This window comes from Rana temporaria, chromosome 1 (genome assembly GCF_905171775.1).
Source record: "Rana temporaria chromosome 1, aRanTem1.1, whole genome shotgun sequence".
NCBI lineage: Eukaryota > Metazoa > Chordata > Amphibia > Anura > Ranidae > Rana > Rana temporaria.
This window is the reverse complement of record NC_053489.1, coordinates 202,802,974-202,830,819: the sequence shown is the minus strand read 5'-3', so window position 1 is coordinate 202,830,819 and position 27,846 is coordinate 202,802,974. Positions and strand designations below refer to the sequence as shown.

Sequence of the window (27,846 nt, the reverse complement as noted above, 5' to 3'; positions counted from 1 at the left end):
ACCCCAGACGCAGTTCCGTACAGTTTCGTGTGCATTTTTTCTGCACTAAAAATGCACATAGTGTGTTCCAATGTCTCTAGTTCACACCATGCAGTCAGTTTCCGGTGCAAAAAAAAACCCTGCAAAATGAACAAAGATGCTCATCTCACATGTGAATGCAACCAACTCCTGCTACACCCTGGGTTTGATTTACTAAAACTGGAGAGTACAAAGTCTGGTGCAGCTGTGCATGGTAGCCAATTAGCTTCTAACTTCATCTTGTTCAATTAAGCTTTAACAATAAAACCTGGAAGCTGATTGGTTTCCATGTAGAGCTGCACTCTTGAGTTTTAGTAAGCCAACGCCGCTTAAGGCAGAGTCGCACTTCTGTGCAGGCGTATCAAATACACTGTCTTGGTGTGTGGATGCTGGTTGAGGACCCATAGGAAATGAATGGGCACTTTCACTCAGCTTTTTCTACAGGTACATTTTAAATAATTAAATTGGATCCTTCTGCTGTATTCTCTTTTGAGCAGGATACATTTCTAAGTGCTGTGCTGATAGCATAAGTTATTTAAAAACATTTTCCTATGCATCTCATTTCTTGCCACACATTAAATATGGCAGTGTACCGCAAATGTTAACCGACTGTCAATGAACACTTGATTTAATGGACAACCACCACGATAACCACATTTATTCCACATCAGATACCCATGGTGCCACATCTACCATGCACAGGGGAAAGCATTGCATGTAGGCCTCAACGCCAGCTTGTCTCTTGTGTCCAGTAAGTGCGAGATCTTTTACAGTCTGAGATCTTGTTTGCAATGAAATGTGACATGCTGGCTAACATATACAAAAGCGTACCATAGTAAGCCGGCGTCAGTTTGTTGCAATTTGATTTATGTTTTTAAAACTGAACTCCAGGCTCCCCCTAGGAAAGCACGACTTTTAGACACTGGGCAGTAATGGCAAATAAATGCCATTTAGTGGTTTAAATAGCTGTGCAAACTGGACAGAAGCTGAAACATCTGAACATAGCCTAATTATCTTTGAACTAGTGAAAGCCTATGTGGACAAGGCCTTATGCCGCATACAGACGGTCGTTTTTTGTGATGACATAAAACAACGTTTTAAATCATGAAACAAAACAACGTTTTTCAAACTTCATTTTCACACCATCGTTTTTTTCAAAATGTTCTAGCAAAGCGCAGTTACGTTCAGCACGTACGACGGCACTCTGTTCCATTCAAGCTCACTTCATAACTTGCTTCTGAGCATGCGCGGGTTTAAAAACGTTGTTTTGCCCACAAACTATCATTTAAATTGACACAAAAAACGACACAAAAAATTCAAGCATGTTCGAATTATTTTTTTGTCGTTTTTCAGAAGACCTAAAACGACGTTTTCCCCACACACTGTAATTTTAAATGACGTTTTGAAAAACAACGTTTTTTTTCATCACAAAAAACGACCGTCTGTACGTGGCATTAGACAAACTGTACAGGTCACAAAAGTCTCCAGCACATACAAATGGCCTGGTATCTGGAGAAATGGCATAACCAATAAAAAAAAGAGGGGGAAAAAATGTAACGTTTTGCAGGAAAAGCAAGGTAATTTTTAAACACTTAGCCTAGGTTCACACTGCTGCAAATTCAAAATCGCGGTAAAATGCGCGATTTTACCGCGATTTCGCGGCCGCGATTTCGGCCGCAATTTAATGTAAATCGCGGCCCGAAATCGCAAAAAGTAGTACAGGAACTACTTTTTGAAATCGCAGATGCGGTGTCGCACTGATTAGGACAGTGCCATTGCCGCCGATTTGAGATGCGATTTGACATGTCAAATCGCATCTCAAATCGTTTCAAATCGTACCCAGTGTGAACCAGGGCTCAGGGAATTTTCCAGTAAACTTACATGATATGACATTTCTGACTGTGAGCTCCTTCACAGCAGCTGAATACAACTTCCTTTAATCAAAGGAAGTGAATGGGGGAAGATTTATTGCTGGCACCTTATGGAGGAGCAGGACACCGAGACAGGCTTCACTTCCTGCTACAGGCCCAAAGGATGGTTCTTTCAAATGGTGCATCCAAAACAACAAAGGACAAAAAGGTAAATCGCTCTCACCTTATTTTTATACTCTGTGTATTGTTTCAGGTTCTCCTTTTAAAAGAAACCTTTTATGAGAGAAATATGGGAGCTGCCATTCCTTGTATCATTCTGATATGCTAGTTGGCTGACTCTGTTTTCAGTATTTCGAGTCATTGACCTGGAACAAGTTAGGAGATCAAACTGATTTCACTTGCTCTGTACTGAGTCATTGACTAAAATTACCAAAGTCAGAGGGTCAGCCTAACAGCCAGACTACTAGCATTTTCTATTTCTCTCCTAATTAATTTCATTTAGGGCCTGTTCACACTGTATTATTGCACAGCATCGTGTTACCGCTCATCATGGTGTGCTGCAATGTCTGTGGGCAAGGTGCGACATGCTGCAATACACAAAGAATGGCACCACATCGCACAAATGTGCATTACTTGGTGTTACAGTAGTGTGCCCACAGTATAATGGTGACTGGTGAGAACTGGGCCTCAGAGCTCATTCACATTCAATATAAAAAAGACATTTTGATCAATTCTTCAACCTTATGGTAGGTAGCAGCTTCAGAGCCTATTGCAAAAAGAAAAGTTTCGCTCTGCCTTTTTTTTTTTTAAAGAATACACTTTAATGAATAAAAAAAAAAAATGCCTTTACAGGTTACCAGTTTAGAGCGGCACAAGAGGTCTGGTGCTAGAAATATTGATTTTGCTCTGATGTTCGTGACCATACTGACGTGTGGTGCGATCATTGTCTACATATGCGTGCAGGAGTAACATATGTGATCGCATTTGAATGTAAGCGCTTTAATAAAAAAAAAAAAAAAAAATTATTATTTTATACACTTTTTTTATTTTACCTTTATTTCTATCACAAGGGATGAACAACATCCCTTGTGACAGCATGGGGCGTGACAGGTCCTCTTTATGGAGACTAAGGATGAGCTCCGGCGTGTTCGCATAGAACACGTGCAGAGCCCGCCAGGAAGTCGGCACCCGCGCTGCGCTAATCACAGCCAGGCAGACATTGTCCGATGCTCGGCTGCAGAGATCGGGAAATGTCTGCCTGGCTGTGATTAGCGCAGCGCGGGTGCCGACTTCCTGGCGGGCTCTGCACGTGTTCTATGCGAACACGCCGGAGCTCATCCTTAATGGAGAGATCTGTGGTCTATTCGACCCCAAATCTCACCTCTGGCCTCCCATGCAGCCAATCAGACACAGATTGGCCTGATTGACTTCTTTCCTGGCCGCTAATGGCCAGGTAAACAAAGAGGTGGAACCAGAAGTGAAGACATTACTTATCATTCCTGGTTTCCAGGGTCACAGAGAGAGAGGAACAACATCAGCTACTCTCTCTGCCATCACCACTGGCCACGTCGCTCTCAGGCACTGTGATCAGACGTTAGAGCCTGGGAAAGGTGGCGGTGGCAAGAGGGGGGTGGGGTCCCCTTCTGCCACCCGCAGACATGAACAAGTGGCTATTTAGCCACTCTTATCACTTTTCCTAGAAGGGAATCACCGGCTGAAAAAATCCATTCCGGGATGATGCCTGTGGGTGCACCCACTATTCCAGTATAACCCACTGAATCCCAAGGACATCCTATAGGCGCGAAGTAATTAAATCGGCAACCCAGAGGTTTGCTACAATTTTTGACAGAACTGATTTACAAACCTTTTTAAGCTGGACTTACATCTGTGGATTTTTTTCAAAAATTGTTGCTTTCAGAACGGTCCCTCGATTATCTAAATCCCTGAACACACGGCCGGAATCCCGTCGGGGGGGGGGGGGACGGACTTTGGGATTCCTGGCAGGCTTGACTTGAAAAGCTGTGTATACACACTGGCCACACAAAATCCTGCCGTTCTTTTGAATGGCAAGAACGCGGTGACGTCATTGACTACGACAAGCCGGTGTCTCGTCACATTCAATGCCATCGCCGTTATCTTGCTACACCCCACACTAACCTTGTATGCCACTGCACATGCGTCAAAGTGTTATCGAGCATGCATGGTTTTTCACCCATACAGACGACCGGTTTTCTCGGCAGGAAACACTGCCAGGAAACCCTTATGAGAAAATAGAGAGCAGGGTTCTCCATTTTCTCGTCGGGATTCCCGGCTGTTTTCCTGATGGGAAAACTCCTAGGGAGCACACACACAAGGCCGGGATTCCCGGCCAAATGCTCTCCCGGCAGTTTTCCTGCCGGGAAAACCGGTCGTGTGTACGAGGCTTTAGAGTAAAAGATGACTTGAACATCGGGTTCAATGAGAGCGGGAAAAAAAAATTGAAAGCCAAGGATTGAGGTTTTTTTTTATTTTTATTATTATTGAATCTAACAAGGACGAGTGAATTTCTAATTGTTGAATTGACTCCTAGTCCTACGCACATGCACTTCCACGCACACCAATATCGTGATATTAACTTGGTACTCAAACGAAAAGTCGTTCAAAGTTAGTCAAGTTTATGAAGGCACCATTGAATGGTCAGATGAGTGATTTAAGTACTTTCTCGTCCTAATGTTCGAATTAAATTCTACAGGCCAACTTATTCTTCAACAAGGTGAGGTAATCCAGTTGCCAATGATAAAGCTTTTACAGCAGGTATTCTGCATCAGTTCTTTTGGTTAGATCCATTTCTATTCATTCCACAGTAGGTATGAGGCAGCTGCCATATTAGTGGAGGTTCAAAATGTCACCAGGCAGCTCTTCCTAGACACCCTCATCCCAATGAAGCCATCAATCTAATGTAATAATTAGAAGCAGGTGTGGGCAGGATATGCCTCCGATGTCAAATTCTCATAAGGCACCTCAATGAGCAGAAGGTTCTGTCACAAGAGAAAATGCTTCTAAACTGGAATTATATGCTGGAGGTATATTGTTCTTACTGGTCGCTCTTCTCAGATACATGCCAATCATTCTCTGCTACACAAGAAAACTGTACATCTTAAAGCGGAGTTCCGGCCACAATTTCACTTTTTAAATATAAATACACAAGCTTAATGTATTCTAGTAAAGTTAGTCTGTAAACTAAGGTCCGTTTTGTTAGGTTGTTACAGCATTTAGACACTTTATAAAATAGAAATTGACTGGGGCCATCTTAAGTGTGGGCATCATGAAGCCAGACTGTATGACTTCCTGGAATTTAGCCTTCCAGATCTCGCACATGCTCAGTGCTGCACAAGCAGTGTCAGATCAGGTTTCAGCACCTGTGCTGTCCAAGTCACATGATTCTTTGAGACTGGGGAGTGCACAGACTCCTGGAAAGTTACACCCACTACATTCCCAGGAGTCTGTGCAGTGCATTAAGCACCTAGGTGCAGGAAGTGGGAAGATTAACTATTCTGCCTAGCAACAACACTTTGAAGGCATCTAAAAAAAAAAAAAAAATTCGTAAAGGACTAATGACATTTTTTTAAAACTACTGATGTAAAGTTATATTTATGGGTGGAACTCCACTTTAAGAATGGGTCTGATTTAAAGCCAGCACCACTTGCACTGGGCTGAGTTTGTTGATTTCACATAGCATAGTGCAAAGTATTGAAATAGGATGCAGTCCTATTCAGATGCTTTACTATGTGCTCAGCATTACAGCCAAGTGCTTGTGGGGCTCAATAAATCTTGTAAGCAGCAGGTAGGGGACTAATGTAGTCTAAGCTCTGCCAGTCGCCAAAACATGTCCTTAGGCCTACCTGTCACTATTACTACTTTAAAGGGTAAAGCCACTTTTGTGGGGGGAAAAAATTGTCAACTAAAAATAATAATATAGCATATACAGTTGCAACACAAGTCATAATGTAATTGAATGTTATTAAAAATGACCTTTCCTTTGCAGCGCTGTCATTTTCTGAAAATGCAAAGCAATATGGCTAAGTGGAGGTGTTCTGTATACAGAATGTGTACAGAACATCCCCAGAATCATAATTTCCTGCTTGAAGTCCCCACTAAAATACAAGTCAGATTTCAGGTAGAGATACTCCCAATAGGAACACGTCTAAAGGGATGCAGGCCCTGCAGTTTTCCTCATTAGAGACCTGCAGATGCACAGTTGATTGGTAATTATGAAACCACTCCCATTAGATTCACTTGGACACAGACAAACACACAGGCATTTTTTTCAGAATACCAAAAGGAAGGAATCTGCAACAAAGTTTGTTAAAATCCTTGTAATGTACATAGATCACCCAGATTGGAATGCTTTTTTCTCAAAAGTGGAGTTACACAAGTTTAAAACAAAAATGTAATGTTTTTAGATGTCTGGTGGGTTGGAGGTGTCCAGTGGCAACCGGTGGTATATGGTGGCACACAATGCACCCACAGCTTCCCCCACTTGTGTCCACCGCACACATCACACACACTTCCGTGGCTCATTCGGGTTGGGTCACCAGCACAACGTTGGCCGATTTGATGTGCCTTATACTTACCCAAGGACAGCGGTGGCTCTTCGTCCCCTGTATCTCCTCTGGTGGCCTCCATATCTCCTCCCTCCTCCTCTCTCCTTGTCGTGGCCCAATATAATCGCTTCTCCTTTTGGCCATTCTGGCAAATGGGTTTTAGGACCCCCTTCCTGATTGACCGGGAGATGAATCAATGTGACAATAGCAAATATTATTTGCTATTGTCGCACAACTGGGTGGGCTTCAGGCACATTGCTCTTTGCCCTGAGCCCACCCTTTTTTGTAACCTATTAGAACCTCTGGCTCTAATCACGTGCTTCAACCCCCCCCCCTCATTGTAATCCATGCGTCTGGCGCCCTGCATGTAGATTAGGGGGCTTGGTGCATGGGTTAACAACTACCCTTTATCAGTTTGAGGCCAGGGTCACTGGTGACAACATGCCAGCAACATGATTGTTATGCAGGGCAGCAAGTTGCTCACCCAGTCAACTCAAAGTGATCTGTGTAAAGTGTCACTCTTTCACTGGTGAATGAGAATCCGTAGCGTTTCTGTCAGGGAGAAGCAGTGCCTCCTGACCTGGATTGCAACTGTGACCGCCATAAAGCTGCCAGAAAAATTAAGGCTGAGAGCTGATAAGCTGTATTGTGAAGCTTTATTTAACACAATCCGTCTCAATTTACTGATATATATATATATATATATATATATATATATATATATATATATATATATATATATATATATATATATATATATATATATATATATATATATATATTCTATTCGCCAATCTAAATATGCAATATTACAGTTTGAGAGTTTTAAACATCATTATTTCATCTAAAATATATTGTAATATAGGCTGATCTCATTATTTACTTCCATATGCTCTGAAAGAATGTAACGAGGAGATGTGAAAAGGGGGAAAAAAAGGAAGTGGCTAATCTCAGAAATGATCTGCTCTAGATTTTACTCTTCTTACAACAAGCTGTTTTTTATGGCTCAACACAGCTGCCTGTACATCAAGGAAAGACCACATTTTAACCACAGCTCACAATTCACAACTACTTTCAGACACCATTTTTAATGTATGTCAACATTCATTATTTAAACTGTTATAGCATATTTTTGTAGTTTTTGTGTATATAGTTATTATTTTACCCAGGTGAGATAGCATCTTCTTTTTTTTAAATTGCATCCTATCCACTTGCACTATACTGCATTTGGGAACAGCCATGAACACTGCAGTAGCTCTATAGTGCTTTCACACTAGGGCGCTGCGCTAGAAAGGCATACAAAAAAGTCCTGCCAGCAGCTTCTTTGCAGCGGTGAATACACTGCTCCTAAAACGCCCCTGCCCATTGATATCAATCGGCAGTGCCACTTTGCGGGCACTATTAACCATTTTTCGGCCACTAGTGGGGGTTAAAAGTGCCCCTTAGTGGCCGAAAAGCACTTCAAAAACGACGGTACAGCGCTGCTAAAAATAGCAGCGCTTTACCGCCGATGCCCGAGCGCTTTCAGTGTGAAAACACTCTTCGTCTCGCATATATGAATGGTTTTTGGAAATCATGGGGAACGACTTGTCATGCAACTGATGTCCAAAGTTGCATGGCAAGTTGCACAAGTGTGAATGGAGCCTAAATGAGAACCTGCCAAGCATCATCTGTTGGATCCATGTCGCCTGCGCCTAATGGATCAATTAATATAAGTCACAGATACATAAGATAAGTGCACATATTGTTTTAACCTAAGGGCTCTTTCCTACGAGTGTTCTGATCAGATCGACCTGTCAGTTTTTCAGGCAGATTTGCCAGACAGAAGTGTAAGGTTATTCTATGGGCAGAGGAATGTAAACAGACGTGTTTTTACATTTGCTTACCACCATGTACATCTAGGCCCCCTTAAAAATGTTGTCTTTTTTTTTTTTTTTACCGAGATACCATGAACCTTAGGTAAACGGTGGTAAATTGACATGCCTACAGACCTAATATTGGTCTGTTTGCAGAATGGAAAAACGTGATCCGTTTCCTTCTGCTCTGACTCGGCAGCGGATCTGTTCACGGATCCCCTGCTGCTTGTAAAGGATGTTGCCTGTGTGAAAGGGCTCTAAGGGGTATTTTAAAATTATTAAATAAAAACCAAACTGTAGGAGACCTCAAGGAGAACACTGATGGACAGAAGCTCAGTTGGACACTTAAGGAATATGACCATTCCACACTGCTCTTCAGTGCCTGTGTAACAAGGCTTCATGCACACTGGCAGTTATAAAAAAAAAACACCAGTAGCTGTAGGAAGAGTTTTGCAGCGTTTTTGCAGTAGCATTTTTTATTATAATTTTTTTTTTAAATAGCAAAACTACACTTCCACAAAAGCTTATGGTTTAAAAACTCTGATAAACGCTGCATAGCAGTCTTTTTAATCTTTTATCAAAGTTAGCATTTTTACAGCTGAAAAACTCCTCTTAAAACCCACTAGTTCTGGATTTATTTTTCTGCCAGAAAATGCTGATAACAGTATATGTATATATATATATATATATATATATATATATATATATATATATATATAATACATACATGGACACATAGGATAACATGCTGGGGAGTTTACTGGCTGCAGAAGAAAACACCTGAAGTAAAAAACATCCAGTGTGCATGAGGCCTAAGCAATGTAAAGGCCAAAGACTCCATTTATCTGCAGATAGGCTTTAAAGGGGTTGTAAAGTCAGAAGGTTATTTATCCTAATGCATTAAGATAAAAAGCCTTCTGTGTTCAGCGGTGCCCCTAATACTTACTTACCCGAGCCCCATCTTTGTCCAGAGATGTCCACGAATGTCTTGTCTGCCTCCCTCCTGATTGGCTGAGACACAGCAGCGGCGCCATTGGCTCCCGCTGCTGTTAGTTAGTTAGTTAGCCAATCAGGAGAGAAAGGGGGTGGGGACGGGCCACGGCTCCATTTCTGAATGGACACAAGGAGCTGTGACTTGGCTTGGATGCCCCCATAGCAAGCTGCTTGCTATGGGGGCACTCAACAGAAGGGAGGGACCAGGAGAGCTGAAGAGGGACCCGAGAAGAGGAGGATCAGGGCTGCTCTGTGCAAATCTCCTGCACAGAGCTGGTATGCATTTTTATATATATAAGGAGAGACTATAAGCCCAAACTAAGTCCCACAGGGTTATCTCTTTATACTACTGTGCCCCCAAAAGCAGTAAAATAACATAACACAAGTCTATGTGAGCCCTACAGGAAAGTACTGTACAGTAACAGGAAAGTGGAAATAAGACTAGTCACATATTTATAATGCAGTGATGTTCCTGGCATGTGATTTAAAACACCTGCAGCGACTGTCAGGCCCTCGTCGAGTTCAGTGTTGAAGCCGCCGAGGATCTCGGCGGGCCGACTTTCCTCATTGAACAACGAGGAAATAGAGAACATGCTGAAAAGTGTACACACGACCGAGTTTCTCGGCAGAATCCAGCTCCGACCGAGTTTCTGGCTGAATTCTGCCGAGAAACTCGGTCGTGTGTACGGGGCCTCACATTCACTGTTTTGTAAAAAAAGAAAGTCTGGGCCCTGTAAAAAAAAAAAAAACTATTTGTCTCCATATTGCAGCCTACGGTCTGAAGCTGCAGCTGTCCCCGTCAGCTCTTAGCCCAAGAACCCAGCAAAAACACAACTGTTGATCGCTCAGCTCTCTGCTGCTGGCAATAATCACATGAAAAATCCAACAGGCTGGTCAACTTGGGTAGAACCAAATCGATTAACTTGGGTTCAATCAGCTTGCCCAAACATGGTTTGCGGCTCTATACGGCGCATGCGCACCGACGTTCGGCTTCTTTCGGCATCTCGTGACGCGATGTATGCGTCGGTCGGATGCCTGTCCATCAATTAGGAACGCCCACCGCCAGCATCGTACCCGGAAGTGGCGGTGGGAACGAATATAACAAACGGTATGTACGGACCTTTTTTTTTTTTAATAAAACCGGCCGATTCTAATCGTAATTAATTTGGGAAAAGCAATGTTAAAATTTTATTTTTAGGGGAACCACCGCTTTAAGTCTGATTTCTGTCTGCTGCTTTGTTCCTCTGCTATCAGCATGACAAACTGACAAGTTTTCCTGACACCAAGAGAAAAATGGTGACGGGACCTCTAGCAGATTGACAGCCTCAGATTTGTTCCTGTGAGCTGTGTATAGGGGCTGTGTCCCTTCCCTCCAATCGGCTCATCACTGAGCACTGCAGAGAGTGTGTAATTTCAGTTCTCTGCCCCGTTTTCTGAAAGCTCAGACAAGCTTTATAAATTCTAGACTTTGAACAGGGGGATTTCTTTAATCCCTGTGTATCACCTGAGGCCAGTCACTTTACTTGATATATGTAAGGGTTTACAACAACCACTTTAATTTTATGTAAATTTGATATATAAGGCCAACATTGTCTTGTTGTCTGGCTGTTATGCTGACCCTCCGGCTTTTTTAATTTACTCATTAAAGTGGTTCTAAAGCCTAAGCACATGGCTATCTATATATGAGGACATCCATAGGAAACAGGAGCAGACAGCACTGGCAAGGGAATTCAGAAGATGAGGTAAAGGGATGCTCTGTGCAATACCACTGAACAGACCATGCAAGTATAACATCATTTTTTATTTTAAATAATTGTTTACAATCACTTTAATCTGAGTGCCTAACAATTTTTTCATTGATATAATCCACTCCACATGTCCCCAGCTTCAGAAAGTTTCATGGATTACTTAGCCAGTCTGGTTAGTGGCAGCAAAGTAATTTATGAAAAGGACTTAAAGATGAATGCAATTGATTTTCTGCATAGCATTGATATAATTTATATCTGGTAAATTTAAAATTGTAATTGGAATATATAAATAAAACAAAACAATCTGCAAAGAACGCACGGAAACAATATCGTTCCATTAGACATTGATTGCACAAATCAAATGTACATTTTCCCTTGCCAAATCAATCCTGTGTTTCACAATAAGGCCTCATTTCCACTGGCGTTTTTACAGCCACGTTTCTGAGCGTTTTTTACAGCTTAAAAACGCCTGTCCATGTTATTCTATGGCTTCATTCCCACATAGGCGTTTTTGAGCTGCAAGTGGCATAGACGTTTTTGAGCTGTAAAAAAAACGCGGGACCAGGGCGTTCTGAAGCTCCAGAGTAGAGCTGTAAAAACGCCAGACGTTAAAAAACGCGCAAAAACGCGCAAAAACGCGCAAAAACGCGCAAAAACGCGACCGCGGCACTTTTAAAGCTGCAGCTCACAAAAAAAAAAATTTTTTTTTTTTTTTTTTTTTTTTACAAAATAAACATGGACAGGCGTTTTTAAGCTGTAAAAAAGCCTAACAACAGTGGCTGTAAAAACGCCAGTGGAAATGAGGCCTAAAAAGTACATCTGGGGTTATATTCTGAATCCAATGGCTTTCCACAGTCATGTTCATTATGCATTAGGCCTCATTTCCACTGGCGTTTTAAGGCCTCATTTCCACTGGCGTTTTTACAGCCACGTTTCTGAGCGTTTTTTACAGCTTAAAAACGCCTGTCCATGTTATTCTATGGCTTCATTCCCACATAGGCGTTTTTGAGCTGCAAGTGGCATAGACGTTTTTGAGCTGTAAAAAAAACGCGGGACCAGGGCGTTCTGAAGCTCCAGAGTAGAGCTGTAAAAACGCCAGACGTTAAAAAACGCGCAAAAACGCGCAAAAACGCGCAAAAACGCGCAAAAACGCTCAAAAACGCGACCGCGGCATTTTTAAAGCTGCAGCTCACAAAAAAAAAAAATTTTTTTTTTTTTTTTTTTTTTTACAAAATAAACATGGACAGGCGTTTTTAAGCTGTAAAAAAGCCTAACAACAGTGGCTGTAAAAACGCCAGTGGAAATGAGGCCTAAAAGTGAGCTGTAAAACAGCTCTGTATTCCTGGAAAAATTCGCGTTAAAAACGCGAAATTTACCGCGTTTTTGCATGCGCGTTTTTGCGCGTTTTTGCGCGTTTTTGCGCGTTTATGCGCGTTTATGCGCGTTTTTTAGCGTCGAGCGTTTTTACAGCTGTGTTTTAGGAGCTTCAGGACGCCCTGGTCCCGCGTTTTTTTTACAGCTCAAAAACGTCTATGCCACTTGCAGCTCAAAAACGCCTATGTGGGAATGAAGCCATAGAATAACATGGACAGGCGTTTTTAAGCTGTAAAAAACGCTCAGAAACGTGGCTGTAAAAACGCCAGTGGAAATGAGGCCTTACAATTCTGCACGAATGCTAAGTGATCAGAGGCTGTAAAATGAGATGCATGATAAGGGATGCAAGCCTCTAGCCTAGAAGAGCAGCGAGATTACTACCGATGCCAGGGGAACCGTTAGCAATGCCATTTGTACAGGTTTACAATGCATTATACATCCACAAGTTATAAAAGCATCTCTCTTCTGACCTGAAATTTCTTATAACCTCTCATTTTTTTTTTTTGAAGTAGACATATAAAATGTCCTGTCCTAAAAACTATGCATGGAATTTAAAATCATGTATTCAAGTCACTAAGATAATGAAAGAACATGCTGCACCATAGTTAATACAAAGTTCCCCACATCCAAAACAGATCTGAAAATCTGTTAGGGTCTCAAGGTGACCTAAAAAACAATGCCTTAAGTTTGCTCACCTGCAGAGCTACACCAGCCAAAGAGACCCTAACCGCTGACACTTCAGGATGCATTCTCCTGCTGTGCATTGTGGTTCTATCACCAGCTGCCATGTATCAACCAATGGTTGGAACCACAGTGCAGTGGAATGGCAAAGACGCCCAACAAGCCCAGAAATGTTGGATGCTGAAGATTCTTCAGTGAGTGGAGCTCAAAGGCAGCAAATCAACTATTATTTAGGTGTTAGTACCGGCAACATTTTTGTTTCCCTATTGGATGAGTGGTAGGGGGTAGGACCGCCATATGGTTTTTAATGCTGTCTGTGACCTTGTTAAGTAGATTTACGTTTTGTCCGGTTTTCATTGGAATTGAGAGTTAAGGGAAAATCCTGTAGCGGGGAAATCTTACCAAGAGGATACCTGCTCCAGTGGCTTCTGCCTAAGAGGGCAATTCCCTCACTTTGGAGAGTTTTTCTCTCCCTTCCTGTTGTATCTAAAGGACAGAAAATTAAGGAAAATTGCAACAAGCATTGTTTTCCTGCATTTGAGCCCTTGGTGTTCTTCTTTCAACAGTCACTTTAAAGCGGAGTTCCACCCAAAAGTGGAACTTCCACTTATCTGCTTCCCCCCCAACGGTGCCACAATTGGCACCTTTTGGGGGGAGGGGGGCCAGGATACTTGTCTTTGACAGGTATCCTTTTCCCACTTCTGGGAGTCCGGGCTGCGGCCCATGACGTCACCACGGGGCTCCCTCCTCCTCCCCCAGCCGGGCAAATAGGAGAGAGGAGCAGGGCCTCGTGCATGCACAGTAGGGTTCCCGGCGTGAAGCCGAAAGGCTACACTGCCGTGTTTCCTTACCTGCAATGGTGGTGGCAGCACCCGACAGCTGATGAAAACATCAGCTGCAAGTGCTGGAATCCAGGACAGGTAAGTGTCCTATTATTAAAAGCCAGCAGTTACAGTATGTGTAGCTGCTGGCTTTTAATTTTTCCTTTTCCGGAGCGGAACACCGCTTTAACGGACACTGGTTATCAAGTGTAAGTAGCTAATACTTTAAAAGAAGGCACCCTTGGGTAAATGTGCAAGGCTGCTCAACAGGATTTTCAGTGCATTGTCAGGTTAATCTTGCCATCCTCAGCAAATGCTGATGACTGGTCTATCCCTTTCGCACTTGTCACTCTTCAAAGTAAATGGCAGTCTCTGATTTCAGCCCAGCAATCAACGTTTGATTCTGTACATCTCAGGACTGGCTAGACAGAACCACAAATCCACTGGCAGGTAAAATTGCTCCCAACATATGAATTTAAAGGAAAAAAGCAGCCAAAGCTTGTTTGGTTGTAATTCTGTGGATCACAGGAGTGCAATTAGTTTTGCACTCCTGTGACCCGTTTTCAGAAGACTGCAGGCTGACATCAGGTCCAGGATCAGGAAAGAACGTGACCTTTATCCACCCACTTGCCTGGACCGGCACGCAGCTCAGCCTCTCAGCGAGCCACTGAGAGCCTGAGCCGCCCACTCCACAGCCCAGTGCTTCAGTGAGAGTGGGGGGAGGCAGAGAAGAGAGCCAGTGACTGACCTCCACCAGCTCTCTGCTCATGGAGCTGTGAGAACCGAGCGATCTCTGCTCATGGAGCTGGGAGAACCGAGCGATCCCTTGGTTCTCAGTGTTGGAGCTGGGGGGGGGGGGGGGGGGACAGATGCAGCATTGGTAACCTAGGTAAGTATGATTAAATAAAAAAATCCCATACTTCTCCTGTAACCATTCATTGGAGTTAAGCTTCAACAGAACACGTTACGGCTTGCATATAATCATTATGAGGAGGCTATATCTCTAGAACTAGTGATTATTTTGGCAGCTGGAGTTTGCAGAAGGTAACCTGTGCTTAGGTCTCTTTTTAATCACATGCTCAGTTTTTGACTTACTCGCATAGAAAACACATGTTTGTGATCAGAGGATTTGCCATTTCCTGTTACAAGAATTTAAATATAAAGCTCTAAAATATTTTATGTACCAAAGTGTATTTTGTCAAGTTCTCTAAAATAAAAGGATTTAACATGTGGGTATAATTACCTAGAATCCCTGTGGAAAACTAATACCTACATATAACGCAAAGTGAAGAGGAAACGGCTTTTCAACAAAGCAAATAATCAGCCAGGTTTTGTCACACAATGCCCCCCCTTATCACACACCATACAGCTGTTTGAGCCATCCATCTTTTAAATACTGGAAAATTAGTGAGAACCAGCTGAAATCGCTGTGACCTGGATCTGTGCAGACAATGTGTAAAGGACAGCCTGCAAATACAGTACATCTTGTTTATCTGATATTTTCTATGTTATCCTTCCTTAAAGCGGTGGTTCACCCTTATTAACATGTTTTTAGCATAAAATGAGGCATAGTAGACAGTATGCCTGTCTTTATTTTTTTATCCCCGTACTCACAGTGTAATCGTAGACACAAGATTCCGACTCCCCGCGGGGAATGGGCGTTCCTATGGAGAGGGAAGGTGATTGACGGCCGGCTCTGGCACGTCACGCTCCCCGAAGACAGCCGGAACAGGTCTCGGCTCTTCACGGCGCTATACGGCGCCTGCGCACAGACTATGCGCAGGCGCCGTGAAGCGCCAAGTCCTATTTTGGGTATTTCCGGAGAAGCGTGACTTGCCAGAGCGGGCCGTCAATCATGCTGCCTCTCCATAGGAACGCCCATTCCCCGAGGGGGGGTCGGAATCGTGTCTCTACGATTACACAGTGAGTACCGGACTAAACAAATAAAGACAGGCATACTGTAGCTCGCGCTACTATGCCTCATGTTATGCTAGAAGAAATTTTTTTTTATTAATCGGGTGAACCCCCGCTTTAAGATACTAAATCTTGAAGCATACCCATACTTGGGCCATACCCCCCGGCCATATACAGAGGAAGACCGTTATACAAAGCACTTTGGTTAAACCACATTTCTCAGAGTATGGTGCACAGATTATTGTTATAGGAAGACCTTGAGAGACTGGGTAAGCACTACAAGGGATCCGGCAGACTGGAACATTTTGTCCAATATTCTACTCATTAACAAGTAATAACTTTATCCATGAGGCAGTAATGGGAAGATTACAAGACATGTACTGCTAAGTAAATGTGAGTTTAAAATAACCTCAAATTCAATCTTCCAGATCTGTTAAAGCAATTGTCAGTTACCTTACTTATGCCAGGCCTTAAAGAAGGGGAGGGGGGCAAAATAATGTCTAAATCTCATGCAACAGAAGCACCCACATAAAACGGAATTGACAATACTGATTGTTCAGCATTTCAAGCACAAAACGCGCTAATGTGATGCATATACAGGTAGGTATATGAGTGCCCTAACAATGCCTTTATTTAGGTTCCCTAACTAGAGAATACAAATGCTACCCAAAACTACTTAAAGGGGTTGTAAAGGTTTGTTTTTTTATTTTCTAAATAGGTTCCTTTAAGCTAGTGCATTGTTGGTTCACTTACCTTTTCCTTCAATTTCCCTTCTAAAAGTCTTTTTTTCTTTGTCTGAATTTCTCACTTCCTGTTTCTCCTCAGTAAGCTTTCCACCATCATCTGAGCCATTCTGGCTGGGGGTTAGTCACCTAGAACAGCTTACTGAGGAGGGATCAGGAAGTGAGATATTAAGACAAAGGGAAATATAAGGGAAATAGAAGCATCGGGAGCATTTGCCCGAGTACAAGTACCGATACTAGTATCGGGACAACCCTAGTTTTAACCCTGGGATGCATTGAAGGTAAGGGAAAAAGTCCACCAAACTCAGTGTTTTTAGGTGACTGACAAGACGACCTTAAAAATATTCCTGCCAATAAACTTACACTGCACTTTGCTATCAATGAGATGGCTACCACCCAGAAGTTTAATTCTGTGGCATAAAATACAGGCCATATGATTAGGGCCTAAAAATTTGGCACCTTTGTAAAGGAATCAACACCTTAGAAAACATGTTGGAAAACCTCCCCTGTAATGAGGGAGTTCCACTCATTTAAAAGTCAGCAGCTACAAAAAGTGTAGCTGCTGACATAATAATAAAAAAAACTTGCCTGTCCCACAGTCCAGCGATGCGGGCGCATGAAGCCCCACTCCTCTCCCCCTCCTCTTCACGGCACCGGCAGTCTAATTGTGAGCGCCCAGCTGTGCCTTCACAGCCGAGCACCCACACTGTGCATGCGCAAGGAACATTGTGGTTGGCCAGGCAATCTTCTGGGACCTGTGACGTTTTCCCCGAAGATTGCAGGGAGGGAGGGGGAGAGGTGGACTTTCTTCTGGTGCCCCGGAGCCAGAGGAGGAACTCCGCTTTAAAGTGTTTGTTACCCCAGCACTTAATTTGTGCCTGTTGTACCATGTACTTGTATGAGAAAGTATCCTGTCCTCTTTGTATTGCTTTCTTTATGTGAAATCCCTGGTGTCCCTGCCAGTCCCTCTGCTTTCCTATTAACCACTTGACCACTGGGCACGTAAACCCACTTAATAACCAGACCAATTTTCAGCTTTCGGTGCTCTCACAATTTGAATGACAATTACTCAGTCATACAACATTGTACCCAAATGAAATTTTTGTCCTTTTTTTCACACACATAGAGCTTTCTTTTAATGGTATTTAATCACCGTTGGGTTTTTTATTTTTTGCGCTATAAGAGAAAAAAGACTGAAAATTCTGTAAAAAAAAAAATGAATTTTTCTTTGTTTCTGTTCTAAAATTTAGCATATTTTTGTATTTTTTTTTTCATTCTTTTGCATAAATGTGAAAGATGAAGTTATGCCGAGTAAATAGATACCCAACATGTCACCCTTCAAAATTGCACACGCTTGTGGAATGGCACCAAACTTCGCTACTTAAAAATCCCCATAGGCGACGTTGCAGAGTATTGTGGGGTATTGCAGAGTATTGTGGGGTATTGCAGAGTATTGTGGGGTATTGCAGAGTTGGGGCAGGGATGGATGGCTGGATCTGTGACTGCATTTGTCACAGACCCAGCCCACAGCAGCTGCATCCGCTCCCTCCCCTCTCCTCTCACACTGTACCGTTTGGTACAGAGAGGGGAGGGAGGAACTGGCGTCATCACATGACGCCGGTTTGTTTACAAGTGATCGCTCCGTCATTGGACGGAGCGATCACGTGGTAAACCGCCGCTATCAGCGGCGATTTACCGTGATCCGCCGGGTCCGGAGGACCCGATGGTCACGGACATTCCCGTGTGCGCGCCCCAGAGGGCGCGCGGGAGCGCGATTCTGGAGTTAAGCAATCGCCTTGTAGATGTATATCGTCTATAGGGCGGTTGTTAACTGGTTAAAAACTGACCAGACTGAGCAGGAGAAAACACCATGGCCAGTTCTCTAGCTATGCTGGGAACTCTGTGTGCTCTCCTCCAATGATCAGACTTGTCCTGACATGCCCCCTGCTGCAAAGCCACTCACTGGAAAGCTCAGTGTGCTGCTGCTTCTCCTCTTCCGCCACCCCTCCCTTCAGCTCTTATGCAGCTGAGAACAGAGGGAATGTGATCACTTATAAAAAGGGATTTATATTTTTTTTTTTTTTTTTTTTTATATCTATACAAAAATGTTTTGCCTTTCATAATTTCTATTTTAAACTGAATTGGTTGTTTTACAAGGTGATCGTTTACAATCACTTTAAATTCTTCATCACTCTCCTTAAGAGATGCAAAAGAATGGCATGTGACGCAAACCTATGACCACCTTCCCCATACAATTTATGTACATATATGGATTTTTCAATGAGCAAACAATATGTCTGTAAAGAAATGCAGAACACAGAAGAGGACAATATAAACAAGCAATAGGTATACAGAAAAGGCTCTCCTTCGTATAATAATGCAAACAATCAAACAAGGTCTGGGGGTCTATGGCACTGCAGGCAGTAACGATCTACCGAGACAAGTGTTTCTCATCCCATATTCGATTATGTTTGCCTCATCTCTCAATCACACAGCCGCTTCCATTAAAATGAAACCATAACTACATCCAGAGGAAAACTATTGTGATTTATTCTCGGTGTCTCAATAGACGTTAAAATGAGATTTTGCCTGTTAAATTCCTTGTGCTCTCACAAGAATAACAATTCCCTCTAAAGTCAGAAAGTTGTTTGAATCTTTCAGAAGATAGTGCTGAAAGCCAAGCTCATGCTTTATAATCAGAACTTCATCTCACAGTCGTTGGATTGTTTTTTTTTTTTGTTCCCGGAATGTAAATAGAGACATAATATCGGCAGTCTCCAAGTGCTTGCTTCCCAAATATGTAGATGGAAGTAGATCTGTAAACCTAGCTACCTGCTACAACAGTCTCATTATGGCCGCCCAAGTGATTCAAGCAGTCGTTTTTTACAACAATTGGTAGACATATTCAAAAGACCAACCGTTTTTTTTCTCTATTAAACAAGTATCAGGCCTTTTGGGGTAAATCTAATGGGGCATCAATACAATCACTGCTATGTACAAGTTAGAATTTATGTATAGCCAAAGATTATTATTATTATTATTATTATACAGGATTTATATAGTGCCAACAGTTTACGCAGCGCTTTACAAAATGTCCTGGTATCAGTGGGAAGATAGGTGCCCCATCATTGTTATCAGCAGTGTCAGTGGGAGCAATGCTGTCCCGTCATTGGTGTCAGTAGGAGTAATACTGTCCCATCATTGGGATCAGTGGGAGGAATAGTGCCCCGTCATTGGTGTCAGTTGGAGGAATACTGTCCCATCATTGGGATCAGTGGGAGCAATAGTGCCCCGTCATTGGTGTCAGTTGGAGGAATACTGTCCCATCATTGGGATCAGTGGGAGCAATAGTGCCCCATCATTGGTGTCAGTTGGAGGAATAGTTCTCCATTATTGGTATCTGTAAGAGAAATGGTTGCCTACATCATTGTCAGTGAGAGGAATTGTGCCCCATCACTCGTATCAATGGGAGGAATTGTGCCCCATTATTGGTGTCAGTTGGAGGAATAGTTCTACATTATTGGTATCCGTAAGAGAAATGGTGCCCCATCATTGATGTCAGTCAGAGGAATTGTGCCCCTTCATTCGTTTCAATGGGAGAAATGGTGTTCAATCATTGGTGTCAGTGTGAGGAATACTAGCCCATCAATGGAAGCAATAGTGTCCCATCATTTGGGTTACTGGGAGGAACCCTGCCCCATCATTGGTATCAGTGGGAGGAATAGTGCCCCATCATTGGTACCAATAGAAGGATTAGTACCCCATCGTTGGTATCAGTGGGAGGAATAGTGCCCCATCATTGGTACCAATAGAAGGATTAGTACCCCATCGTTGGTATCGGTGGAAGGAATGGTGCCCCATTTTAGGTGTCGGTGGTAGGAACTGTGCCACACTGTTGCTAACAGTAGGGGGTATAATGCCCCAAGGGTCAGATAAAAGCAAGCAAAGGACCACAGCCAGCTCCGAGCTTCCGTTTGGAGATCACTGATCTAGTGAAATAAAGTCAATGGCCCAGTATTGTAAAAAAAATATGTATTCTTGCAACTGTAATCAAAAATAAATAAAGTCCTTTGTTTCCCCACTTTTACCAGGTTGCAGGCCAAGCTGTCCAGCAAATGTGTCAATTACAGGGATGGTGCAAACTATAATACTGGCAGAAATTCTTACAACAATCTGCTTTTTTTCAAAAAATGTTTCCTGGAGTTGAGCTTTAATTTTATTTGTCACTTACTTAAACTGAACCTGTGCCTAGACTATGTGCAATAAAGTATTAACATGTTAAAAAAGCCCTGATATTTGCCTTGCTACTACTTTCCAGTACATGTCACCAGCAGGGTCAGTGAGAGTTTGCCTTGAAGCCTTTTTACTGCTTAAGAATGTGTAAATACTTTTAATGCTCAAAGTCAAAGCTCAGGTGCGCTTTAAAGTCCAAAATGAGACGTCCATCTAAAACGACCATGTCCACAGGACGAAAATGCTTGCAGTTATTTTATAGCAAAAATAAAAACATTTCCGATGGGTTCAAGCCGTCTTGCATACACACCGTCAGACCAAATTCCGACCGTCCAAAACGCATGACATAAAACACGACGACGAGCCAAGAAAAATGAAGTTCAATGCTTCCAAGCATGCGTGTTTTTTTCTCCGTCGGAGTTCCACACAGACGATCGGAATTTCCAATAGGATTTTTTTTCATCCGACGGAAAAAAGTCAGATGGGGCCCACACACGGTCGGAATATCCGACGAAAAAAAGTCAGACAGAATTTTTTCATCGGAAATTCCGATCGTGTGTACAAGGTATTAGGGTTTTGTCCAGGAGCTTTAAAATTTAAGTATTTCACAGTACAAACAGCTAGAGAGGTCATGGGTGGATTGTTTTAAAACTCTCTAAGGCTAAATTCACACCTATGCATTTTTAGGGCTTTTTGCATTGTGCAGGTTTGCACTACAGTCCATTTAACATGCTTTTTTCTTTTTTTTTCAAAAATGCCTAAAAATGTATTAACAATTGTACAGCAGGTGGATCAAGCCTAGGGTTTTCATTATGCACCATTACGACTTTCTAGACATTGGCATCCTAACAACCAATGACATCTTCAGTTGATGAGGAGGATATGTGGCGCCTCCACAGCAATCTTGTTTGACCCTTCTCTGCCTTTCTCCCTCAGCACTGAGGTCGCATTAGCTGACTGATGAAGAGAAATTGAGGGAGAAGAGAAGTATTAGAATACTAGTCAGTACCAGTGTGCAAAAGTGTATTTGCTGTGGAACAATAACATTGGGTGTCCTATGTCATTGTTGCATTATATAAAACTATTAAGCCCCGTACACACGGTCGGACCTTTGTCTGACCAAAATCACACCGGAATTTCATCGGAGTAAAAGAGAACATGTTCTCCATCTAAACTCCGATGGAATTCATCAGAATTTCTGATGGAAATAATCAGATGGGGCATACACACGGTCGGAATTTCCGATGGAAAAAGTCTGTCTGACTTTTTCCATCGGAAATTCCGATCGTGTGTACGGGGCATTAGAATAGTTTTTAAAATTTTAGAACAGAGTGCCTTGAGACTGTCCATAATTTTAAAGTACCTTGAGATTGTCTTTAATTTTAAAGGGTGCCTTGACTGAAAAAAAGTTGAGAAACATTGGTCTAGACCAGGGGTTTCAAACAAAGGGCCAGTTTATTGTCTTTCAGACTTTAGGCAGGTCGGATTGTGGCCAGTAAGGGCAACAGATGTCATGGGCCCAGCATTAGTGAAAATAAATATGGCCCTAGGGTTGTTGGTCAATAGGAGGAGAAGTATCCCATCATGGTAATGGTGGCAGATATAGTGCCCCATTGTTGGTGTGAGTGGGAGGAATAGTGCCTCAAGGGCCAGATAAAGGCTAGCAAAGAGCCACATCTGGCCCCTGGGCCGCGGTTTTGGAGACCCCTGGTCTAGACAATGGCTCCACCAGCCATTTTATCTTTTCTCGAAACCAGACACTTTGGTATACTCCTAAAACGAATCTGTTAGAAAATTAGAAGTGGGTTTTTGGCTAAAAAACACGTAAAACGCCAAGTCTGCCTTTAGTTTAAAAATAAATGAAAGACTGTCAAGTTCACTTTAACATAAGCAACAATAAAAAACACATGTGCTGAACCTCAATTTGTAGCAAAACCCAAATCATATTTTACGAGACTCTCTGTAAGCAAATGGATACAGGGTGACTTCTAACTGGATAGAAAATAAAGAATATATTATATATTTTTTAACTAAGGTTTGCAACTTGTATTGTAAAGCAAGACTGCAAAAAATAAATAAAAAATCCATGTTGTGTATAATATTCAATATCTTATTGTCTTTGGGTGCATTCTTGAAAAGTCAATTAACCCCGGGGGGATATGTTAAAATTGTGCTTGTAGTCATGTGGGATTTCTAAACCAAATGAAATGTGGTATCTAGGGGAACATTCCATAGTGAACAGATGCCCAAGGTAAGGCATTTAATCAGAACATTTCACTTGAAAATCATGTACAGACATAACAGAACCACCTAACCGCATTTAAAAGACAAACAGATTCCGGGCAGGCTTAGTATTTAAGTGTATGTAAAAACTTTGACCAAGTTTGATTAATAAAACGATCACGGTGCCTACACGACATCTCTGCTTAGCTGCAACATCTGTTGCAAGTAAATGATGGCAGTCAGTGACTGGATTCAAGATGTTTGGATAATGTCACGTTTATTGAAAGCTTCAGTTCATTATTTTTTAGTGTGTGAAGTGTGATCAATACGTTCTACAGGGGAAACCAATTTGTAATTTCATATTGAAGATGTTTATCTTCCTGCGTGGTGGTTTCATTTCTGAGTATTACCATGTCTAATTCCGTACACAAAGCATTTCCCGTTCACTTGCTGTAAGTGGTCATAAGATGAGATGAAATCAGAAGATGTATGTCATTTCTGTGGGAGGGTTACTGAAAACTAGAAACAACCTTTACTTTAAACTCTCCCAGTTAGTTCATTGACATTACTGGAAGGTGCAAGGGGTATTTTGGGTGAACTGTAAACCTCATTACGAACAATGATTGCATGGGGCATACTTCGGTCCAGCTAAATAAGCTGTGTAGACTGTATTTAGAACACTGTACAACACGTGTCAAACATAGGCCATTTCATAGGCACCCTCCTCATTCCCGTCTCAACCTTATATTAGCAGTTGACAGCAGAGAGGAGGACAGAACTCCACTACTCCATGCAGCTGCAGTACCCGCTTGTCTTTGGCCTGGCTTCAGCATTCAGGAGACTCCAGCCCTCCTAGGGTCCTCCTCCTAACAGTGCACTTTCTGTTTTCCAGCAGCAGCACAAGTTAAAGCGGGGTTCCGGGCATAATTTTTTATTTTTTTTTGCAAGCTAAAATTAATCACATTAAATAGTCCCTAAAACATATTAATAGCTCCCCGATCGTTCCAGAAATCATTGCAAACACTTATATCCTCCAGCTCATGTTGTGGCCGTATCCATATGTGTGGGCATGTGAAGCTCAGTTCCTTTTTCTTACTGGTTTTCAGGGAGAAGTGCATGCTGGGTGATTTTTAGGCACAGTAATGTCCAGAGACTCCTGGGAAATGATAATTTCCCAGGAGGCAATGGGGTCTTAGGACAGGTAGTTGAACCACCTAGGACCAGGAACTGGGCAGATTACGAAATATGCCTAGTAACAGCCAGATAGAAGTTTGTAAAACTAATTTTTATTTTTTTTACATTAAAGGCAAGCTGTTAATAGAAAGTAAATTTTTAGGGTGGAACTCCACTTTAAGGGGGGCACACTGTGATGTAAGAGCGGGTGGAGATCTCTTGATATCTGATGTAAGGAGGTGGATGTGGGGTGCTAGTCATCTAGTCTTACAGATACAACTGGCCCTTTGATGCCAACCAAAGTGCCGATGTGGCCCATAGTAAAATTGAGTTCGACACCCTTGCTGTACATTTAAAAACGTACGAGAAGCAGAACGCATAATTGCGTTTCATCAGCTGCGCATAGTTGGTGACTAGTAATTGGATATTAAATAGAAAATCACTGAACTCCTGTCCAGGAAATCTTGCCGTAACTGCGGCCTGTCTCCTACTAAAAATGTGCCTGCTTGTCACTCTTGCTTCAACATTTTAATTCACTGACATGCAACCAATATACAAATAAGGGCCTCTGAATTTTATTCAACTTTTCTGATCTGTTCTAACTCTGAAATGACTAAAATCGGTGGGTTAGCATAAAACCCAAGCAACTAGCATTTCAGAAAGACATAAGCAATAGTATGAAAATATGGAGGCTGCAATGTCTTTTTGGAAACGCTCACTGTCAAGATGTTCCAATGACTTCCATATTTCAGGTGCTAACCTGGAACAAGTATGCCGATCAGGTCCAGGTGTTAGAACTTCACCCCGAATTTATAATCAGGGCAAGAGTGTGGATTATGAGTGTGAGTAATTATATTATAGATGGCCTTAAGCCTCGTGCACACTAGTGGTTTTCTTTCCTTCAACCAAGCAGGGCTGAATGGGAAAAAAAAAACTTGCCGCTCTACTAACTATTCAACATTGGTACAGCAATCTCCCCTGCTGTGCTATTGTGTTGTCGTTCCCCAACCAGAACATGCCATTGGCTGAGAGTGCTGATCGGGAGCCGATCAGCAGACCTTTTTCAGACATGCCCCTTCGACAGAAGCCGACCGTCGGACCAACTGAAGCAGACACAGGCCGAATTTCTACTGAACTGGCCAATGCCGTCTGACTGTGTGTACTAGGCTTTATGGATAACCCCTTCTGCAGGCTCAGTAATGCCCTGTACACACGATCGGTCAATCCGATGAAAACGGTCTGATGGATTTTTCCATCAGTTAACTGATGAAGCTGACTGATGGTCAGTCGCGCCTACACACCATCAGTTAAAAAAACGATCGTGTCAGAACGCGGTGATGTAAAACACAACGACGTGCTGAAAAAAACGAAGTTCAATGCTTCCAAGCATGTGTCGACTTGATTCTGAGCATGCGTGGATTTTTAACCGTGCCTACAAACGATCGTTTTTTTTCTATCGGTTAGGTATCCATCGGTTAATTTTAAAACAAGTTTCACATTTTTTAACCGATGGATAAATAACCGATTGGGCCCACACGATTGGTTTGGTCCATCAGACCGTTCTCATCGAATTGACCGATCGTGTGTACGCGGCATTAGAACTTGTTTACACAGGTGATGATGCCCTCCAAAAAAGACAGTAAATTGCTTTTTAGAGGGCATTTAACGGATGGTAAGGTGTTATGTCACCTCCCCACCACCTGATTTAACCCCTTAAAGCCCACACCACTGCCCTATGTTACTTAAATGGATCATGTTTTGCGAGCAGTACTGCCCATCCAGTGTAACATGGGACAGAATCGTGGCCATGGCATGTTTCTACCCCCTGTATGGCTGCCTCTAAAGCTTTTTTACTGCCCTAAGCCACAAATGTAAACAACGCCTAAAGGTATTGGCAGAACCACCACATTTTTCAAAGAAGGATGACTTTAAAGGGGTTGTAAAGGTTTGTTTTTTTATTTTCTAAATAGGTTCCTTTAAGCTAGTGCATTGTTGGTTCACCTTTTCCTTCGATTTCCCTTCTTTCTTCTTTTTTTTTTTCTTTGTCTAAATTTCTCACTTCCTGTTCCTTTTCCTTCGATTTCCCTTCTTTCTTTTTTTTTCTTTGTCTGAATTTCTCACTTCCTGTTCCTCCTTAGTAAGCTGTTTTGGCTGTCTAACCCCAATGGATGATGGGGGCAAGCTTACTGAGGAGAAACGGGAAGTGAGAAATTCAGAGAAAGAAAAAAACATTTAGAAGGGAAATGGAAGGAAAGGGTAAGTGAACCAACAATGCACTCGCTTAAAGGAACCTACTTCGAAAAAAAAAAAAAAAAACCTTTACAACCCCTTTAAGCAATGACACAAAAATAAATACAAGCCTGAAATCTTCTTATCAATACATGTATCCTTTAAAGTAGACAACACTTCTACTTTACATGATACATGTATTGATAAGAAGATTTCTGGCTTTTATTTATTTTTTTGTGTCATTGCTTAAAGGGGTTGTAAAGGTTGTTTTTTTTATTTTCTAAAGTGCTCGTTTTTGTTTTTTTGACTGTGCAACCAATGTTTTAAATAATTTTGGCGTCACTGACCTGTACCTAGTATGCAGATCAGACTCTGTGACCTAAGCTGAAAGATTGTTCAAGGTCGATGAGTCAAGGTGGGGGAGAAGCTGCCCATGAATGGCAATATTTTTTGCTGCTGTCTGTTACTATTGACTGAAAAGACAACTATTTAACTAGCATTTTCAGAAAAAGGTCATCCACTATTTTTCTTTAAATAGATTTTCTTAATCACCCTGGGCTTGTATTATGCTTCAGATACAGACCACATAGTGTGCAGCGCTTGCGGCCTGCTGCTCTCTTGCAGAATTTCTAATCCTCGCTCTCCTCTTCTGCTCCAGCTGCCTGTTGAAAGGACATGAATGAACCCTGCACAGCCCTAGAGAATAATAGCCGAGAACAGCGCTTGTGCCCGAGATGCTTTTCCTTTTTTGTTGTTGTTTTAAAGGTACAGTTATCCTATAAGTACAGTATTACAGACTGCATAAAGAGATTGTAAGTGACCGTGTGCTAAATTATTACATAGGCTGACCGGGAATGGACTACAACCTAGAGAGCGAGGTTTCTGTCATCTATTCACTAACTTTGCTAATCATGTACCAGCTCATACCAGTCTCTTCTATGTAAGGATCTCTGTTTCTCCAAGGTCGCCTGTGATTAAGCTGAACCTCACAACAGCTAATAGCTTGTTGAATAAATCAATGTACCAGTGTCTGCATACATAACAACCATGCCTGTGTAAATCATTTGTCCATTGCCATATCTTTTTTTCAATGGACACATACTTGCAGTCTAAAGAAACTCTGGACAATAGGAATAGCTACTGTCATTTACCACTTGCTTTGGATTGGACTCCTTTATTATCTCAATACAGTAATGCTAAACCGCACACTGGATTGGCATTTTTCAGAGCTGACACCTCTGGACAGGGGCATGACCTTTCAGCAAGAATAGTCCAATGCCCAAAATTATCAGTAATCCGTTTTAGAGGTTAATTTACAGTTACCGACTAGGCCAAGGAGTAAAACAGCCCATACATTTGTCAGCTTTTTTTGTTCACCCAGCGAGT

General features: G+C 42.3%; 1 protein-coding gene and 1 long non-coding RNA gene across 2 annotated transcripts in view; one reads left to right on the top strand and one right to left on the bottom strand.

Annotated features, from left to right (window-relative positions):
* Positions 1 to 27,846, bottom strand: part of FBRSL1 (fibrosin like 1) — a 694,818-nt gene that overhangs the window by 587,823 nt on the left and 79,149 nt on the right. The window lies entirely within an intron of this gene.
* LOC120935712 lies at positions 327 to 27,846 on the top strand. The gene is made up of 3 exons (XR_005748511.1): positions 327 to 462; positions 1,936 to 2,097; positions 27,119 to 27,846. It is a non-coding gene; the product is annotated as an uncharacterized LOC120935712 (long non-coding RNA).